General features: G+C 38.2%; 1 protein-coding gene across 1 annotated transcript in view; it reads left to right on the forward strand.

Moving 5' to 3' along the window:
* PLPPR5 (phospholipid phosphatase related 5) overlaps positions 1–17,872 on the forward strand; it is a 146,701-nt gene that overhangs the window by 15,870 nt on the left and 112,959 nt on the right. Inside the window, exon 3 of the transcript XR_010366301.1 lies at positions 13,222–13,296. The gene's annotated coding sequence lies outside the window, so the exon portion shown is untranslated. The remainder of the gene's footprint in view (positions 1–13,221; positions 13,297–17,872) is intronic.

The following is a 17,872-nucleotide window of genomic DNA, read 5'->3' on the forward strand; positions in this document are numbered from 1 at the left end:
CCAAATTCATCCACTATAATCATGCTTAGGTTGTTCTTCCTATAGAATGTGACCAAATTATTGGGAAATCCCCAAATCCCTAATTCTCAAATTAAGGAAACATATGCATCTTGCTTTTGATACAGCTCTCTGGGCAGCCTATTGGCTGTGGCACATTACCCCAGTGATGGCTGAGTCCTTAATGGAAATTAGCATGTGGTCTTTGGCCTGTGGTGGAAGAACCAAGCAGTTTGTAAGGCCAGAGCTGAGACCTCTGAGAAACAATTGTGCCTTTGTCATGGTCCAGGTACAGAAGGAAACAAAAGGTATTGAGAACACGAAGAGATGAAGGTATAGATAACAGCAATGGATGGAAGTACAAAGGGCACAAGTTCTAGCTTCTTTTTCAAAATTACATTTATGTAGCTGTAGCTTCCTTGAGCCACATCCCTTAGCCTTATTTTCCTGGGAAAAGACTTTCAATAATGAGGCTGAGGGGTGCTAAGCATGTGTGAAATACAGGAATATGGGGTTCTAAAACAAGTGTCTTTCCTTTTAGTAAAGCCTATCGGGAAAGTATGGCTGTAAAATTTTACAGAATTTGTTTTCAACTTCCTCTTCCTCCCCCAGGCTACTTCTACAATACCACAGTCTAACATGTTGGAAAGGAAACAATCTTGACAACATATTTTATTATCCAGTAAGGACAATGCAATTTTTTTCTACTAGAAAAAAAAAATTTTTCTAATGCATGTCACTGATTGTGTACTATTCATAAAATCCAAACACAAATAGGTTTTCCTATAGGAATTATAACCTTCATCTTTCCACTTGCTTTCTATTACCTATCTACCCTGAGGTTTCTTTTATGTACATTACAAATACTTACAAAAACTCATTATTCTTGGAAATCATAATTACATGTTTGTGTGTCTTTAGATAATTTGAAGAAAGTAATTATTCCAGCTGAAATGGAGAGATGTCTTGGTAGGGATTGACTGGTGAGGAAGTAGTAAGAAACCAGCCATTGTAAGGCCACCCAGAGACAGACTCACCTGGTGGATCTGTGGTGTCAGCAGTATTTATTCCCCATCTTTTTAAATCCATCATGCCCATTCCTAACTGCTGTATACTCTGCAAAGTTTTTCTAATGTATCTATTTGAACTGCCAGGAGATCAATCCATTGCCACTTAAAATCTCATTTTGAACACCTTGGAAATATGTTTTTTAATTCACTACAAGTAACAAGCAGGTTTTCAAGACAGCTGAAGTTAGCACTTCACTGACTAGTCAGTCTGGATAGACACCAATGTAAACAATTCTAAAGACCATTTTTAAAATGTATGAATTTCATCTTAAGAAATCGTATCACCAAGTATTTGAAATTATGTACAAAAGTATGCAAAATGATACCCCCAAAGTAAAGACACAAACTTGTTCAGAAAATAGCAATATCTTGAGATTTGTCTTTCTGCACATTAAGGCCAAAAGTCCAATTCATTTTGACAGCAAAAGCAAGGTCATTAGTCCTTTCTTTCTAAGAATGACAAAAAGAAATTAAAAACTGCCCTTATCCAGAACCATTAACTTCTCTTCCAGAACCTTTCAAATATCACAATTCAAGTTGTCCTTCAAATGTCAGCACCAGATTTCAGTGTGAGGTAGTCACTGCCTGTTCTATTATTACTACTGCTGCCTGCCTTGATAAAAGTCTATTCATAATACACTTTTTTTAAACATGTGCAGCAAGATGTTAATTTGTCTTTCTATCTCTTCTACTGTTTTTGTTGCAATAGCATCTGGATCTCAGGAACAGACACTATTCTAATGCTATTTAAAACAAAAATAGAAAAAAAATGACTTTCTGTGGCAGTGGGGTGCATTTGCACTCTTTTTTGCTTATCTGGCGTTTAGCATTTATTAATTTTGTTTAGGAAAGTTAGCTAGAAGCCAAGTAGAAATATAACTCATAGCTGTAGCTAAACTGAAGATGGATTGTGGCTATATCCATAGTTTTCAACTCATTGTGTGTGAAATTATGAGCCATATGCTTAATTATATAGAAGTAATTTTAGGCTGCATCCCTCTTTGCCCACAGAGTTGTTCTCCCAGAGTATGCTAAAGCTTTCAGTGGTTCATTCAAATGAATAGATGTCATTGCATATTTTCAAGTGCTGCCATTGTCCCAGTAGTCATTGTTAGCTTGCATTGTTAGCTGCAAACCTTGTATTTTCTAGTAAGTGACTTGAGGCAAGAGCAGTTACACTGACATTTTCTGATCTCCCAACAAATACCCAGCAGGCAGTTGTGGTGATCACATAATTTTGACACTGCTCACTAGAACTGCTTTTACACACTGATTTGCCCCCTAGATTCTGCTTCATCCACAGTAGCCCCCCCCTTATTTCTCAAGCACCTGTCACATCTTTAACTGTGAACTGTCATTTCACTTTATTTACATTTATATCCCTTTTCTGGTGACCAAGTTCTTTTTGATGCTGGTATCCTCATCACAACTGCTATTTCAACAAGCTTTCCCTCTAGAGGTTCTTTTCCTTTATGCAAGTACTTTTCAGGTGTTGCCTACTGTTGGTGTTTTTAAACTACTTTATCTTAAAAGTCAGATTTTAGCAGCTGTGTCATTGACTCACTTGATGATGCTACTTAATATTATCTTCTGTTCCTGCGTACAATCCCTTCTTTAAAATGTCTCTCATCAGAAAAAAGTCCTCTGTTGAGTGACCAAGCAGCCTAAACCCCGCCTTCTATGATTAGACATTGAATCACCTTGCAGTTTATTTAATACCATATTTCATGTATGTTCCTTCTCCTCGGTCTGGAAGAATCCCATTAAAGACAAGAGAAGGCAGTCTTTCCTAGCTGATAGCTCTTTGATCCTGTTCTTGATGAAACTTTGCAGTGACATTTATCAGCATGAAGTAGGATTAACGATTGCTTCTTTTCTCCCATGATAACTTTTTTTAGCTCAGGACAAGTATTTGCTCCTGCCACACCATCTTGCTTTTCTCCAGATCAGCTTTGATAACTGGCTCATAGACTCTTCAATGAAAATCCTCAATCATTCACACATACCTGGTTTTTGTGTTGTATATCTGCTTCTCCCCTTATCCTCTGTCTGCTATTTCTTTATCCCTTCTTTTTGTCCTTTTCTTGTATCCTTTATGATTTTCTGTATAATGCAATTCAGTGTCCTTATGATCCTGCTTATTTTCATTGCCTCTTCCTCTTATGGAGCTAGCTGCTCCTTGCTTCTTGGTGTGCCTGCCAGTTTCTGCTTTTTACTTCTCCATCTTGATAGCACAGTGAGCTGTCTTTTATCTTGTGTTCATCGCATGAATGGCTCCTTTTCTTTTCCGTGTCTCTGTGTTTCAAATCATCATTTTCTTCAGGCATCTACAGTTCTTGAATCTTCCATGATGTGTTGTCATTTCTCCTCCTTCATGTCCTTAAATCCCTTTTAAATACTTGATTCTATGTACCCATGGCAACAGCCACTTCAGATTCTGTGACCAAAGCAAGAACTGAATTAATTCTGCAGTGCTTTTCTTGTTTACCACATCACACAAAAACGGGAGAGCTGATTTTTCTTATCTGATGACTCAACTCTCCAGTAGAACTGATGTTTAAGCCCTTTTCTTCAGAGCTGAGTGAACAACTCCCAAAAAACAAGTAATTCAGTGAAAGTAACCTTTTTTTCCTTTTTTTTTTTTTTTCTAGTTACCATGAAACAGAATCTATTGGAGTTTTACAAAGAGTAAATATTGAATGGTTGATTAGAGTGTGTTGAGCTTTGGAATGTTATTCCACAAATCTTTAAAGAAGAAAGTCAGTGACGGGCACCACATAGCTGATATGGTGAGGGAGAAAATAGGACAGACCAACTTGGTTAGCAGCCATCTGTCACTCCCACAGACACCGTCTCTTGTGAATGAGTGACTGAACACATGTGAAACAATGCAGTAGGTTCAGTCTGAGGGGATGGCTTTGCAAACCCTTGGCAAATGCCAGTAGGAAGCTGCAAGCATCCCTCAGTCAATAAGGACAGCTGCTGATAAGCTCATCACAGCACACAATGATAGAGAGCACGGACTAAGGTGTTAGAACTGTACAACTGTTACATGTATCATGTGCATGTTATCAATGAGCAAATTAGCACTGAAATGCAGGAGTGGCTGTGATACATAGAAGGATGCTTAATGAAGCAGGGGTGTAGGTGTATACAGAGTTGATTGAACTAGTGAGATAGCATTCTGGTGTGGTTTCTCATGGCAATAGCACAAGGAAGAACCTGCTTATCTGATTATGCAGATTTTGTAGACTAGTTCTTTTAGCAGAAGACTCTCCTGCAAATAAGATCCATCTTGACCATCTGTTGCCAGATGGAAGTGTTCTACTTCTGAATCACTGGCTGCAATGACATATTTAGACAATGAATCTTTCATGGTTAGATACAAAGCACAAACACATATTGAGGTTCTATTTTCTGTTTACTTGGCCTAAAGTTATAGTATGGCTATATACTCCTGTGAACATGCTGTTAGATAGTAGATAGAAAATCCAGCAGTCCACCCCCACCCTTAGTGATGTATCCCAGTTGCTTGAATAAAACGTACATAATTTATCACCAAAAAAAGTAAAGACAACATAGGGGCCCTATTTCACTTTGATATCTGTAAATTTGTTTGAGGAGTCTGAATGATTCAGTATATGTGATGGCCAGTGTAGGCAGTGTTGTGGTGTTCAGGCAGGCCCAGAATACAGCTCATCAACTCATATGCCTCAACCTTCAGTTCTATACTTAAACCTCCCTGGTGAAAACAAAATTGCATTCTTTTTTTTTTTCTATAACTTATTTTCTGTGAAATTTTTGGGGGTTTTTTTTGGTTATTTTTAGTGAACAGAGTTGGAGAAAATAAAGAAACACATAAGCTAACTGGGAAGTTTACAATTATGCAGTAAAATTTTAAATTATTGCTGTTTTAATGAAGTATAAAGATGATTATCATGGTTAAGTTCTTTGAAGCTTAATTGTGACTTTTTGCACACATTATTATGCACAAATTAGGTTTTATGCAGAAGCTGAGAACTGTCAGTGAATTTTATTACAGCAGAAATAATGCCAGGTTTTAGTCTTAGATTAGCTGAGTCTATTTGGCCTGAAGGAAATATAGTGAAAAAGTGGAATCTGAAGAAATACCATATAGAGATTTATACATTCCAGCCTCCATCAAGTTCTTCTAAATAGGAAATAATTGATAAATTATTATGCAGCAGTGTCATAGAGAGTCTCATACTGCTGACATTGTGCACCACTTTGATCTTGAAAAAGAAGAATGATAGCTGCTCCCATCTGCAGTAGTATCACATCTTGTTGGCAGTACAGAATTTGCTTAGATAGTCACATGAGGAAAGTACTTAATGTATTTTAGGAACTGAAAGAAAAACAGCAGCTAAAGGCTGGGAAGAAAACCATTACAGTGTATTCATCCCAGCTCCCCAAAAACCACTATCAGAAATTTTGCAGATCAGCAGTTCAAGACAACTGGAAATGCAGCTATTCTCAAGTACAAATTACTTTTGATATACATATGATTGTGGTGACTCTATGCTGCTTCTTTGCACTTTTGCTGAACACTAGTGGAATTGACTTTTTCTGAAAAAACAAAATTGGAAATAGTGAGTTTCACAGGCTGACATATGAACTAACGTTTAATTAATATAAGGTGGAATTGATCCTTGCCACAAAACCAATAATGTGTGATATTTATGTCTACTCATAACTAATCAACATCACTCAAAATCTGAATATTTGGCAATTAAGAGATTAAAAAAATCAGGACAGAAATTTCAATACTGAATAAATTTAGGGAAAACACAGTATGGCCTCACTCTGCTAGTTTTGCTCTAATAATACTGTTGATGAGACACAGAAAAAGTGCATTAATCAACTGGATAAGTTTTATCAGCAGCTGTCTGACCTCTGACTCCAGATGATGACAGGCAGGTCAATGTCCATTACTGACAGTGGGCCAGCTCAACATGCACTGTTGGATAGTGGCTGTGACTGATTACTCCTGGGGCTGAGATAAGGGATGCCCAGACTGGAAAGAACAGAGAAAGTGTGCCTGGCCAGAAGGCACTTCAGTGGCTCTAAACACTCAGCTGAGTGAGCACTGAGTGAGGCAATGAGCTGTGGGACAGAAGATTCTTATCAAATGTAGGTACAATCACGGATACATCCATCAAGCCTGACTCACCCTCCGCCTCCACAGCACTCCAGCCGTGCCTGTGAGGAACTCTTAGCAGCAGTAATTCTAGTGTCATCAGCGTGTAATTAAAACAAATCCCTTGAAATGTGCATGTTTCATTTGTGAACTATTTGTTCAGAGCTTTTAGGACTAAAGACTTGGTTTCATTGAGTTTAAAACCCAACATAAATACCCCATTGTATGGCTGGTGTCATTCATACCTCCCTGGCCATTGCTAATGCACAGAGAACTGCAGCTGATTTGGCCTTGCTTTGTAAATCCTCTCCTGACTGGAGAGCAAGCTGCAGACTAAGACATAACATTCCATATATTTGAATGTTTTGATTCTAAATCAGAGAGCAAAATGAAGACAAAAAGCCATTCCAAGATCTATATTATTCCAGACAGTTACACTGCACTAGCTATTCTAGAGAATTTCTGCAGAGATTCCCACCATCAGCTGCCTGTGTGGGAAGGTGTCTGTGTAGATGCCTTCTGAGTGGCAAGGGCTTCCTGTTATATTGGTAGAGAGTTGCTGTCACATCTGTGGTGGATGGGATTTTATGTCAGCACCAGAATTTTGCTCTTTCACTCCAGTGGGCTCTTTTTTATGTAAAAAGATATAGGATTAAGATTTGCCTTGATTTCACAACTGGAGTAATTTTGTGGAGTTGGTTAATCCCACATTAATTTTCCTGCTTGCAAAACAAGTTCATTCTTCCCTCATCTTAACAGAAAAATGACCTTGTTATTTCTGATACTGCAGCTTGTTGGGCAAAACTTAATCCTGTCGCTACAAACATAATCCCATGAATCCTCTTCTTGCTGATAACACTTTTTACTGTCTGAACTCCTGTGGGAGCTTTTGATTTGGTGTTGGACAGGCTTCCAGGTCCTTCTCATGTTAATCTTCAGATGATGAGTAATCTAAGAAAGAGACGGGTGTAGTTTCTCTAGTTCCTAGCTTTCACCTTTCATGGTAATAAAACTGTCACTCTATGCTGTTCCAACTGTTTTACCGTTTTTTAAAAACTAATTTTATTTAATTTCAAAACAGGAGAGCACAGTTTAGCTCTCAATATCATCACAAATGATACACCCATCAGAAGGTCAGAAAAGAATGAAGAAACAAAACATTTGTGCAACATATGTGAAAGTCACTGGGGAAAATACTCTGTTTGTGTATATTGCACTGCTTCCAATCTGCTGGTGACACTTTTGCCTATATTTCATTTCCCCTTGACATAGAAGTTGCTGTGTGTTGGCAATGACTGAAGCCTGGCAGATGTCACAGGGACCTTGTTGCCTGTGGATTAATACACTTGTGAGGTGGAAGGTTATTTCAAGGAAGTGGCAAAGAGGGTAAATGCCCTGGGCTTCAGAGGGAAAGAGCATCTGAGTTCATTACTAAGGTTCACCAGTTAGTGGCACTCCTGAATTTTCAGGTAGCAAAAGAAGCCAAGTGTGTCATTCCCTGCTCTAATCAGGGTGATTTGCAACTGTTCTCTCTCATGTGTCTCTCAGCTGATAGCACCCTATTCTGGCACATTTTGTATGTCATTGGTTTCACACTTTACTTTTGAAATACATTAAATGCTGACTCTATCTGTACGATCTTCATCCAAGTTATCTTAAATACTTCTCTCCCAGCATCATTACCATCAATATGTGCTGTGTTTCTTCTGTTTCTTTCTCCTGTTATGTATACAGAGAAAAGCTTTCTCTCCTATTGGAGAGAAATGCCTCTCATGTGTTTCTCTGGCAGATCTAAAGCCTGAAGGGATCATCATTCTTAAGTTTTTATTTTAAAATATTTTTTGTAAGAGAAAAGCTATTTGGAAATGTCACATATTTGGCTGAGAACAAACTCCCTAGCATTTTACATGAAAAGGTATAGACATTAGTATACAAAATTCCCTGTTTTATCAGTCCTATCTGCAGATGAGTTCTTTGATATTCTGTAGTTTGGTTTGATATTCAGGTTACATTACATACCAGACTCATCTCTGTTCTGTCAGTTATTTCAAATAATGCCTTTGCTGTTCACAGAGTTAGCTTCCCACTGCTCTGTCTGTCCTCTGTCCTTACACCCTGGGATCAAAACTAATATGCATGTCAGAAAAAAGAGACTTTTAGTTACTGCAGCACCAAGCTTAAAATGCAAAGAGAAATCCTCTTGGAGAAAGAGGCATAAAAGTGTGACTATGTGGAATAATTTTATGAACTCTGTTCCTCTAAAGATTGTTTGGAATATATATTTCAGTATTTCCGCCATGAATATAGTTCAGGTTATTGCAATATTTTTGTCTGATCTTTTTTTTTTGCAGCCTTAACAAAGCTAAAAAATCAGCTAAGGCTGATTTTTGTGAGCTTTAGATCATGTAAGAATTCTTTCTGATACAAGAATGAACACTTCGTTACCTGTAAAAGCCTGAGTAGTGTTTGAAAAAGCACCTGTCCCTGTGCATATACATGGAACTGGGGGGTAGCTGGCACACAGATAAAAATCAAAGGAGACCTTCACTAACAGCAGTTTTCATAAGTTGAGTATCAATTACTGTAAAAATTATTTTTTTTCTCACCATCATGACATTCAGCAGGAGCAAGAGCCATGAAATGTAAGTAGTAAGTCTGAAACTCCTCAGGTTCCAACAGCAATCTAATTCTTGTGTAGCTGGGTGTCAGGGCTGTGCCTTTGTGCTCACCAATCTGCCACCACTGGCTGCTGCAGAACTCTCAATCCGGCCAACTGCAGAGACAAAATCCTGCACAATTTAAACAATGAGCATTAGCTCATGAGATAAAGTGGTTGGATGAATTCTTAGCCACCTTCACAGCTAAGTGGTTGACTAATTCGCACAAGAACTATTTTGGAGGGAATTTTGGACTGTCCTGAAGGCTTCCCCAGGCAGCTCCCTCTATGCCAGAACAACTTATGTGTTTCAATGTGTTGATTGTCATCTGGGCAGGAAATCTGGACCTTCCAGGAATTCCTCAGTTGGTTCACCTTAGAAAATTGATCAAAGTATATACAAATGCTCACTAGCCCACGTTCTAAGCTTTCCTGCATTATATTCATGCAGCACATTTGCCCTCCTGACAAATAGATATTTATGACAGATAGATATGATACAAATGGGAGATAGTACTGTCAGTAACTCAGAGGAAAGTATCAACATTCTTTATTTTTCTTTCTGTTTCTCTTCATTAAAATGTCATCATCTTCATTATACTCCATCATCTCTATGACGACTATGTCAATTTGGCATATAAAAATGATTTCTTACTGTGAAGATTTTCTTCACAGCACAGTGACCTTATTCCCTTTTTCATTGACTAATTCAATTTCTCCAGTCACATTCTCTGTTTACCTTCTCACTCCATTTTTACCACACTGGGGAGCGTAAGTGCTACTGATAGCTCTAGTGTGCTTTATTTGAATTTTAGTTGATTTTTAAAAAAGTTTAGAGCATATTCTACAATTCCTGATTTATTGGTAAGCACTTTTTGATTGGTATAGGTGAGCTTCACCCATAAATGGAGAGAGACAAATGAAATAGAATATGCTATTTGTATTTCTAGATAAATCCTAAGTAGTGCCTTAGATCTGCTTGGAACTTGTATAACACTGTCTTTTGACAAAAATGCCAGAAGATGGAAAAAGGCGACCATGGATAATAGAGGTAGCAAAATAGTGAGATTAGGGAACTCCATCTCAGAACTAAGGATATATGTGTTAATTTTTCTGGCTGTGGAATGCAGTATTAAATAAATCCCTTTAAGTCATATTTGAGCTATGAGCACAAGTACTTCCTCCTCTGTTTCCTAGTAAATTGGAAGTGATTAAAATCTAGGCATCTTTTTGCATTGAAAGTTGTTGAAAGTTTCCCAGAGCTCATTGCTGGTGTTACATCCTAAGAGGATGTCTCCTTGTGCATCTGAAATACCTGAGTCAGTAGATATGCCTAGAAATTGCCCATAGAATTGATTCCTAGACCCTACTCAGAACAGTTACTACTTTTTTGTAAAAATATTCTGCTGTTGTGGCCCTGGCCTTGCTGCCCAATTCCCACTCCCTTACAGGAGCTAAGAAGTGGTTGTTTAGGGGTTACAGTCATAGTAATACAGTGAGGATCTTCAGCCTACAGCTGCCAAGTGTGAAGCCCACCCTTGGCTCCCATGCTGCTGTCCTTCAGAGCTGCTGCTGCTCAGCCAAATGCCCTTGTCCAGAGCTCCTCCTGGAGGTGTGTGCTTGCTGTCTCTTCCCAAACCAGCACAGCTGTGAACATGATGCTCTAGCCTGGCAGTGAGGCAGATTGGTGATGATGTGTTCCAGGGGTAGGCTTGTCTGGAGAGGGATCCTGTAGGTTGTTGTTAGGCATGCCCCCAGAACAGCAGCTCGAGGGAGACAGGCTGCCTAATGCATACAGCGGTACTGCCAGAGAAAATGTTTCATAGGCTGCCTAGTAACTACTTACATAAAAAGACTTCATATCACTAAAACAGAACTAGTTCCTCATCGAGAGATATTTATAGGGATGCTTGTAGCATTTCAGCCATGCTCTCACAGATGGCTTCTTGATGTCTCATTCAGGCTCACTCATCTCTCTCCAAACTCATAGCAGCAACCTCTGGAAAGGCAATCTCATGTATTATGTATGTTTATCCTGTGTAAAGATTAGTCTAGGCTCTGACCACTACCTACCTCAATGCTATGGAAAAAAAAGCCATCTGGGATACATCTCAGGCTCTAGAGTTCATCCCCATTTGAGTGCACTGAGAGCTTTTGACACTGGCCAACACACATCTGCAGTGCTTGCACAACATTAAGAATACATTGCTCCTTTGATGCTATTCTGGAGAAGATGGATCTTAGTCCCTTTTTAGTCTTGAGCTAATGGCTGAATAGCTGACACATATTGGTCCTTAATTCTCAGAGCTTGTTCTCTTTTCTTCAATGTATTGTTAACACTCAATAAATAATAAATAAGGGCTGTGTTGGTGTCTCTTTAATGAACTGAGCCTATAGTCCCAATGTGCAGTAGCTGTGCATGCACATCTCCGTGTGCAGTATTAATGGTAGTATTATGTAACTGTATAATGGAGTGTCAAGGAGTCTCTGGGACTCTTGCCTGAGAGAGGATTTGAAAGGAATGTGAACAGCAGAGTTTGGCCCTGGATTCATAAAAGTGAATTGATCAACAGTAGAGCAGCATTTTCTATTTACTTGATAAATAAGTTCAGCCTCTAACAATCTGAGAGAAATTTCAAGAACATATGCCAAATTTTCTTGCTTATGAAGCACCTTTTTTTTCATTGCTTTGGATAAACACTAGCTGAATGCAGATAATTACAGCTGTGTTTTATTGCCCCAAAGACAGGGCTAAAAATGCCCAGAGTGACAGGATCACAGCTAAAATTCTCCCATCTCCCAGTGAGACCTGCCTGGTACATGCCTAAGTCTCACAGAATTGAGCAACCACTCTGCTTCACATTGCTACTGGCTCCCTCATGAGAGGAGGGATGCACAATGTCAGGCTCCTCCAGCCACCTTCATGAGGGGAGCAGAGCATCAGAGATGGTCAGTGCATTGCTGGGAGCCCGGCTGTACGCACAGAGCATTTTGGTTTTTTGATATTGCTGGGAAGCATCTGCTTTCTCTTCTATTTAGCCTGCTGACTCCTGGACTGCTGAGCCCCAAGCCCTGTGTGAAATATGCACAGGCACAGGCATGAGAAGGAGAAAGAGTCAGCTGCAGTTTATTAAAGCATCAGAGGAAGAAAAGGAATCAAAGATGAATTTGGGAGGCCATGCAATAGGGAGAGAGAAGGAGATGCAAGATGCTGAAAAATGAGAAACAGAATGAGGGAAAGGGAGTATGTGGAAAGATTAAAGAGAAACTGGAGGGAGAACACAGGGACACCAGAAGGACAGAACATAAAAAATGGGTGAGACTTAAATGAAGAACAGTGAGGGGAACAGCTGGGAAAAACAGAAGACAGCTAATGGACTATTTCAGTATCTTTTAGGAAGAGCCTAGAGGGAAGCTTTTAAAGTAGAGTTTTAAAAATTAAATAATCAGAGAAATTGTGGTTATATTGGTTATACAGGGTGTTTTTAAGGAAGAAGAGAGCAATCTAGAGGGACTACACAGCATTTAGAAGTTTTCTAATTCTTGAAGATTCTAACTTCTCCAGAGATTTTAGTCAATTGACTATATCAGTCATGGGCTGTTTGCTAATATCATTACATCTGCAGTACTTTTTCCTATAGCAGAGATTAGAAGGGAAGGTTTTTCTTTCAGGCAGTTATTGCTTTTTTTGTTTGTTTTAAGTTTAACAACAGATCCTAATTTTCTTCCAAGGGAATAGGAAAGTTTTTGTAAGGGCAGCGTTGAGAATAAGGATTCTGTGGATCCTTAAGAACCAAAGATCCACTGTACTAAGGTTGCACAAAACAACCTCACAGCTTGGCACTTCCTTTTAGTCCTGTGTTCCTAGGCTTCTGTAGAAGCCTGATAGATTAAAATTTAAATTTGAAAATCTTTAAGCTTCAATTAATGCCTCTTCACCAAAGTCCTCTTGTTCATAATTTAAGAACATGCTTAAATTTCTTTGAAGTTAATAGAATTAGAAAAGCTCTGCCAACAAGAGATAAAGGATTTGTTTTGTTGATGTATGCAGACATATAATTAGTACAATTTTAAGTATAAATCTTAGGATATATACTATTATTTGGAACAAAAAATGGCTGTAATCTATGTAAAAAAGTAGTAAAATCTAAATTAACTTGAAGATCTTTCATACTGGAATAAAGAGTGAACAGTCCTCTTCCCTGATGTAATGCTCACCACTCCTTATTTTGGCACAAACCTGTGTTTTACACAGGTCTTTTCTAGTTTGCTGTCAGCACATTATTACAAACAAGGCCAGTTCTGAGAGATGGACACAATATCCTGTGTTTCCTTCACAGGTGAACACGATTTCGAGCAGCAGGGGTCAGCCTCAGAGAAGCCATGTGATGTTGCCGTGCTCCATATTAGCTGAGGTAGGAAAATATAGTAGATACATTGCTAAGTTCTTGGGTGTATTTTTAAATGAAATATTCTCAGCAACTATCAAATGTTTGTGTTTATGGGCTGCTCTCTGCTAGCAATCACTTGTGGCTGCTGGGAACAAAATTCCTGCCCGTGTAATATTCCTTCATGAGAGGGAATGGAGTCCCTATGCCTGCAATTAAATTTTAAGTGATTGTGATGTACCGAAGTAAGCAGAATACAGGGAAGTGAAGTACCTCTGACCTGGACCCATAATTTTGGTGATTAAATCTTAATATCCTCTAAGTCTGCAATTATTTTCGTTCTCAAACCACTTTACATTTGAGAGTTGCATACCTTGTAGAGTCCAATAAAATATTGTTATGAAGGAGAATGTAACTTTCCATAGCCAGGTTTTACATGGTAACTCAGTTTAGAATTGTTCTGCATTTTTATATTGGCAGAGGTTTTGTTCCTGTTTATTTTAAGCTATTTCCACTTCCAAAACATTTGGATTACACAAAAAATTTCATCAACACTTTTCTTATAGTACATGCTAATTACAAAGAAAAATACTGATGGCTTTTCTCAGGTTGCCAGCTAACTTGGTATGAGGGAGCCTGAGGGAAATTATTAAGCTGTATTTTCAGCACAGTCTTTCCTGACTGGCATGTGCACACTGGTATCATTGGATTCTGTGGACTGCAGATCAAAGTGAAACCTCTTCTGATAAACATTTCTTAGGCTGAGTGAGAGTGGGGCATTTGTATTCAATTTTCTGCTCAGCCACAGACTCATGCACCGTCCTGAACACCCTCTTGGGCCTTACTGCAGAGGCAATTCAACATTGTTATCCCTGCATTTCAGGCCATCAGCTGTTCCAGGGATTTCAGTGGTGTTTTAGTGGTCACAAGTAAAACTTGAGAAGTTTTAAGATTTCCCTGTGCATCTAATTCCTAGACTCTGCATATTGGTACCCATCTCCTTACCTCATACTGCTACTGAGAAAGCAGTGCTTTGGTTCCTGTGGGATGCACAGATCCCTCTATACACCTTTAGAGTTATCTGATAAATGGATATCATAAATTGAGGGACAATATAGCTGCATGTCAAGCAGAAGTTTTTTATGGTGTAAACATTATGATTTAAATGACCTTTCCTGGTGAAATTTTCATCCTCAATGGAGTCATAGAGCCTTTTGGCCTTTTGAATTAAGGTGTTTAAGATTTTTTTCATCAGCACATTCTGGAAATTATTTCTGTGTGAATAGAAAATTGTTTCATTGTCTGGCATTATTTCTGTCACATAATTTCAGCAAGTTTTGTAACTTGGCAATTTATGCTCACCATTTTCAAGTGATGTTTGTGATCCATTGTGACACAAATCACTGCAGATCCACTGGTTTTTCTTGCTTGTGCAATGTCACACTGAGACAGCAGCAAGACTCATGGCCTCTGTGTCATCACATCTAATAGCATTAGGGGATCAAAAACTCTGATGATGTCATGATGCTATTACATAAGTTTGTCATGAAATTAATTAGGGAGATCATAAAGAGGAACTAGACCTATAGATGGGGATTAGGAAATGTGATTTTCCTTTCTGTATGTTGGGGGGAATTAGTTAGCCTTGTGCCAAATCTGGCATAATTTGGAAAATCTGAATAAGAATTCTACACCCACATTTAATAAGATACCCAAGTAGAAAACAAATATATTGTAGGAGATTGTATTCTACAATCACTTGTTATTATCGCTGTTCTCTAGGATTAAAAGGTGATCCAAATGTTGCATCAGTAGTAACTAAGTGTATGGCTTTGCCAGCTTGTATTTCAAGTATTTGTTTTACATGGAACACAGTATAAATCTGCTTTTCTGAAAGTCTGCCAGTCTTTATTGGCTTGATTATCAGAGTATTTGAACAGGTGTAAATGGGGTGCAGGATATGACTCTGGACTGTACCCAAATCCTAGCTTGCTTCTCAGGGAAGTGTGCCTGAGAAGTGAGATGCTGCTGCTCTCCATGCCACTGATAACCTGGCTTCATGCTCTCCAGCAGTGGCTAAAGAGGGGCTTAGCCCTCAGCCAGGGCTTGGCCTGGCACTCATGGCTGGAGCTGAGCAGGGCCAGCACAGTGTGGGACAGTGAAAGCTGTATGATGGTCAGTAAGTGTTCAGCCCAGCAAGGAGACGTGAAAGTGTTGGTTGGAAGTTACAGCAGGGAATAGTTACATACAGGTGAGTCAAATTCTATTGCACTCTCCTCAGAAAAATATTACATTTTCATGAGTAGCCTGCAGGTTGGGAGTGAAAAAAAGGTGGCGATCAGAGTGATTTACAGCAGAGGAATACTAGTAGTTTCTCTCTCTTGCCACAAGGCAGAAATAGGTTTTCTGCACTTCTTAGAGCTTGCTCACAAGCACAGTTCATCTGCTAAGCAATGATGTTATTACAGGTAGATCTACTTTCTATGCTCTTGCCCTTTTTAAGAATATTTAGTAATTTTTTTTCCTAATTAAGCTCTAACCTTGTGAGAGAAATTATCTAAGCAGATGTACAAAAAAAAATCTTATCTTTCAGGGATAAGAAAACCAGGATCTCTGTTTGCTTGATTCTTCTTGTGATACTAAGCTTTATACCTTTCAGAATGTCAGCTTTTCTCCACTAAATAGCCTTGTAAATTACTACTCACAATATTTCTGTCTTATTTAATTCACAAATGGTAGAAAAGGTGCACCTGGGTATTCTATCTTCTATTGCAGATTCTTTTATTAGTCAATTTAAATAAATGAACCTCATTTAATCTGTTGATCCTAGTGGATAGAACTAGAAGTTTATATCTGCTTATCCAAGCTGGAGAAAAGAAAGTAATAAGTTCTGTAAGACTTTGCAAGCTCAAGCCTGAGTCTGCACATTTGGGCAGAACCTGAGCTGTACAAACATCTATTATATTCTATTGCTGTTAGGAGATTCTGCTGATTCAAGGCATCATTTATACTCTCTCTTCTCTGACTTGTGTTCTGTATCATTGAATTCTTGTGGTATTGCATGTGTTGTTGCATTTGTTTATTGTTTTCTCGCTAATCTCTTTAACATTAAATAAGTTCATGTAAGCATTAGATTTTGAGATTTATATCCTAAAGATATCTGCAACATCAGAAGTTAGTTTCTCCAGCACTACCAACTGATGCAGCTATGATGACAGACCATACCTTTTGATTCCAAAGGAGAGGTATTTTTCAACTTTCCTTTAACCCGAGTTTTCCCTACCTTGTAGGTTGTTACGCAAAACCTGATTTATTTGTCTTTTCTCTGAGATGTTTTAACTCATGTGTTTGTAAGTGAAGTATTTTTTCTAACATGTATGCTGAAAACAGATGTCCAGGTTGCAGCTGTGAAGCAAGCTCTCTGTCTTTTAGGGAAATTCCTGGGACAAGGCAGTTTCCTCTCTGACTGCCTGCTGGACTGAGCCTTAACTGCCCAAACCTAACAGTCTCAACTTGGAACTTCTTAGTGTCACCAGGTGCAAACTTTTGCTGATCTTTAACACTTCTGCAATTTCAGGCTTAGGAATTCTCAAGCTAGAATAATTAAGTGTATTATTATAATCTAGCAATTTAAACTATGTTATAATTTTTTCCCTGGATTTTACTTTTTTCCACTTGTGCCAATAAGTATACTCACTGGGATCTCTAGAGAAGGTATAATTTTTTGCCTGCTGTTAACTTTTAGAAATTCCTAAACTCACCTTTTCTGAATGAAGGAATTAGAATATTACTGACTCTGACAGTGGGCTGATGTCATATATATGTACCTATGAGAATACTGACTTCTGTGAATTTCACATATATCGTAAACCACATATCTAAATTTTGTGAAAAATTTATGTTAATATGCAAGGAACTTCTGAATTCTTAGCAGAGAGCAGAGTGCTTAACTACACTGACAGGCTTTGTCCTTTTTAGGGGTTTTTTGGGAGGATATGTTTTGTAGCAATACAGCAATAGCTTATTTTCATGCTTCTCAGGAGATGCTGACATTTCTCTCTACCTTGGATATACACTCTGCAAAGTTCTTTATGCAGTTTACTCTCCACTGAATTGAGATTTTTTGCTGAGAATCAAGATGACTCAGACAATTTAGAGCTGATTCAACGGCAGAAGGTCAATCTTAGTTTCTCCTTTACCCTTTGGATTCTAAGGATTTATTTTCTGCCTAAGAAGGACATAATTTATAATCTCTTTCTTTTGCAATATTTCTCATCCTACAATTTTCTTCTCCTTTTTTTTCTTTCTGTTTCAAATATATAAGTAGCTTTTCAACAGTCTTAAAAACTTGCCAGTAAGCCCTCTAGCATGGGATGCTGAAACTAGTTGTGTGAATTTGTGGTGATACTGGAAAGCCAAAAGTGAGTATTTTACACAATCCATCAAAATATCCAGCCTTCAAAATATCAACTTTTCAAATTATCTATATTTGAATTTATAATTCTGAAAATATATGTTTTCTTTCAATCTATAATTTTAATTTTTTTAAAATGGACCTTAAAGATATTGCACTGAAGTGAAACACTAGATATGTGAACTGGAA

This window comes from Passer domesticus, chromosome 7 (assembly GCF_036417665.1).
Source record: "Passer domesticus isolate bPasDom1 chromosome 7, bPasDom1.hap1, whole genome shotgun sequence".
In the NCBI taxonomy this organism is placed as follows: domain Eukaryota; kingdom Metazoa; phylum Chordata; class Aves; order Passeriformes; family Passeridae; genus Passer; species Passer domesticus.